A 3,492-nucleotide genomic window follows, 5' to 3' on the forward strand; every position below is an offset into this window, starting at 1 on the left:
CACACTTACTTTTCATTTGAAGGCAGAGATCTGCTTTTTGGGTAATCTAATATATGTTCTATTATTTTATAACACATCAAGCTCTGTGCAAGACTCGCGAGGTCCTTGACAAAACTCCCACCAAACAAAAGAGCTGGTAACATCTGGAACACTGCTCTTTTGTATAGTTTCACTTTAGCTACTGGTCTCAGCCTCATTAGCAGGTAAGGAAAGAGGAATGGTTTCTCTCCATTATTCACTTGCTTGAGAAACTGACAACCTTATGTATCATATTAACAAAGGCTCTTTTCACTTGTTGGTTCCCCAAGGTGTAGATAAAAGAGTTCAAAAGTGGAGCCACTGAGATATTGAGAACTGAAATTCCTTTGGAAATAGATATTCTCTGTTTGACTGATGGTTTCACATACATGAAGATGCAGCTGCCATAGGAAAGGGATATGACGATCATGTGAGAAGAACATGTGGAAAACGCCTTTGTCCTCTGACTCATTGAAGGGATTTGGAAAATTGTTAGGGCAATAAATGCGTAGGATATGATCACCATTAACAGTGTGACCAAGAGCGTCACTAAAGCTGAGACGAACCCATCATCTCCAGGAGGTGAGTGTCTGTGCAGGAGATCTGCAGGAGGGGAGTGGTGTCACAGAAGAAATGATCCACAATGTTGGAGGCACAGAATTCAAGATTTAGGCCTAAGAGCAGTGGTGGAAAGATGACAAAAAAGCCAGCAAGCCAGCAACTGAGGACAAGCCCTGTGCAGATTTTGCTGCTCATGATGGTTGTGTAATGCAGGGGCTTGCAGATGACCACACAGCGGTCATAGGACATGGGTGCCAGCAAGTAAAACTCTGATGCTCCAAGTAGGAAGGCAAAAAACACTTGAGTAGCACAACTGTCATAGGAAATAGTTTTGTCCCCAGTTGCCATGGTAACTAGCAACTTAGGGATGCATGTGGTAGTATAGGAAATCTAAGAAAGAAAAATTCCGAAGGAAAAAATACATGGGAGTCTTTAGGTGAACGTCCACCAGGGTGAGTGTGATAACTGTGAGATTGCCTGTGATGCTGAGAAAATAGGTAAGAAGCAGGAAGGTAAATACCACAACTCTTAATTCAGGGTGATCAGTTAAGCCTGCCAAGATGAACACTGTCACTCTGGTATAATTTCCCATTACAGTCCTCTGAGTTTATCAGGTCTGAAGAGACAAAAAAATAAGTAACAAAACCCTGTACAGAAAAATAATGTGATAACTAGTGTGGAAGGTAACGTTAATTGTAATAGAGTGGTGCTTCAGGAAGAATGTTTGTATTTTCAAACTGTCTGGACAAGGACATTTTATCAATTATTCTCCAGTTGTTAATTTGCAATTCAACTGGAGAATAATTGATAAAATGTTAATAATTTTACCCTTTTATGAAAATAATAGAGGGAAACAATAATCTGAATATTAAAAATTATTTTTCTTGATAATACACAAGAAAAATGATATCATTTGGTGTAATTTTTCTGATAAATTGAAATATTTAATTGCATAAAATAAAAACATTTGCAGTAAAAACAGAGGGGCACTGAGTACTCATAAACATCAGCCAGCATTGTTCATTGAAAACACAACACAAAACACACACACAGGCACACAGACACACACACACACCGTAGCCCTGATTATTCAGGGTAGAAAACATTTCAATTTTATTCACCTAATTAAGCTCAAATGCCTGATTTCTGTCTCATTTACTTGTATGGTTAAGACAAAATTTCAAATCAGTGATTATCAAGCCCTGGAGATAATTTGTTACTCTTATTACCTTTCTATTGCTTCAACCTCTATTGTCACATCCATTTTTTCACCCTGTACCACATCACCAAATACCAAAGAAGTGTCCGATAACATCATTAGGTTAAGGGGGTCACTGTGGCTCTTCTCTGAGGTTTTGGTTTTGAGAACGGACTAAGTAAATTTAGTGGTTAAATATAGGGATACAAAAACAAAGAGAGATATATAGATATGTGTGGAGAAGTTGTATGAGGTGGGAGAAGAGCAGATAAAGCTTCATCGACTCCTAGAGTGATTGGCAGGACATTTAGGCATGGGAAAATTAGCTTGATGGAAAAGTTAATAGAAGATTAAATATGTATAAATTAGTACATAAATATTATAAGGGGAAATATGTAGCAATAAGATTTCTTTCCATGTGCTTCTATTTCTTTGATACTTTCTGGTTTGTTGTCTGTAGAGGCTGAAAAATAAATCTTTTAATTCAGTGGCTAAAAAATGTGTATTTGGTATATTTGAAAAGCATGAGAATATCACAGAATAACACTGACACAAATTTCAGGTGACACATTTTCCCTATCCCAAGAATATTCAAATTTCCAGGTAACATGCAATTAAAGAGATACTAAGAAATAGATAATTCTGTATATTCAACAAATATACAACAAAGTTAAGAAATTTAAACTGAAAATACACTGGAAATCTAAAATTAAGATTAGTGATATACCTACAGAAAATTTCCTATTTTGATAACATCATCATCAAACACAAAAAGATTATGTTTGCATGAAGGGCTTGGCATTATAGGATAATGTTTTCTGTCTTGGGGATATCAACATAATTATTGGTAATTTCAAATACGTTCATTATTATTAAGAAAAGATACACAGAAACTGGATGGACGTGGTGCACACCCTTGTTGTCTTACCACACTGGAGCACTGAGGCAGGAGCCCAGCCTGGCAGTTTAGGAAATTGGAAAACCCTGTCTCAAAATAAAGAATAATAAAAATGTACTACAGGTATAGTTCAGAGTTAATGCCCTGAATTTTTTCCTCAGTATGAAGGCCTTGGGCTGAAAAATAGAAGAATAGAAAGAAAGAAGGAAGGAGAGAAAGGAAGGATTGATTTCAAACAATACCTGGAGAAGTTTACAAATGGAAATTTAGATCATAAAATAGGTCTTAGAGGGAGAAAAAAATGAGACCTGATATTCCCAGGAGAGAAGCTAGAGGAGAAATTAAGTCAAGGGTACAAGTATGACTTCTTTAAAAAAAAAAAAAAGAAGGTCTGTTGTTAAGGCCATGTACATTAATAATGTTAGCAATGTATGCATACCCGAGTGAAAAAAAATCACTGTTTTATTGGACATTACTTTCACACTCAGATAATATTGAGCCTTCTGTTATAAAATTTTTCTCATTCATGCGAATTATCTTAATGACAACAATTGGAGAAAAGTATGTATCTAAAATACATCAACTAGAAATTTATCATTCCTAGTCATTTATTTGTTCAATGCCGACAATCACAGGCAACTATCCCTCAACATAAATTGTAAAAAAAATACATTTATAAGGCAGACTTTAAAAGCAATTGTCTTAGTTATGTTAGCTATTTTGAATATCAGATAAATTTACCAAAGAATAATATTTTCAGATCTAAATTCTCTTAGCGGTCCATGGTCTAATTTTACCATTTTCCCCTAAATCACAA

At 35.5% G+C, this 3,492-nt stretch overlaps 1 pseudogene; it reads right to left on the bottom strand.

Annotated features, from left to right (window-relative positions):
• Positions 1-235: 235 nt before the first annotated feature.
• Positions 236-1,171, bottom strand: LOC102012739 (annotated as a pseudogene).
• Positions 1,172-3,492: the final 2,321 nt, after the last annotated feature.

Source organism: Chinchilla lanigera, unplaced genomic scaffold (assembly GCF_000276665.1).
Source record: "Chinchilla lanigera isolate Chin_1 unplaced genomic scaffold, ChiLan1.0 scaffold00057, whole genome shotgun sequence".
In the NCBI taxonomy this organism is placed as follows: Eukaryota; Metazoa; Chordata; class Mammalia; order Rodentia; family Chinchillidae; genus Chinchilla; species Chinchilla lanigera.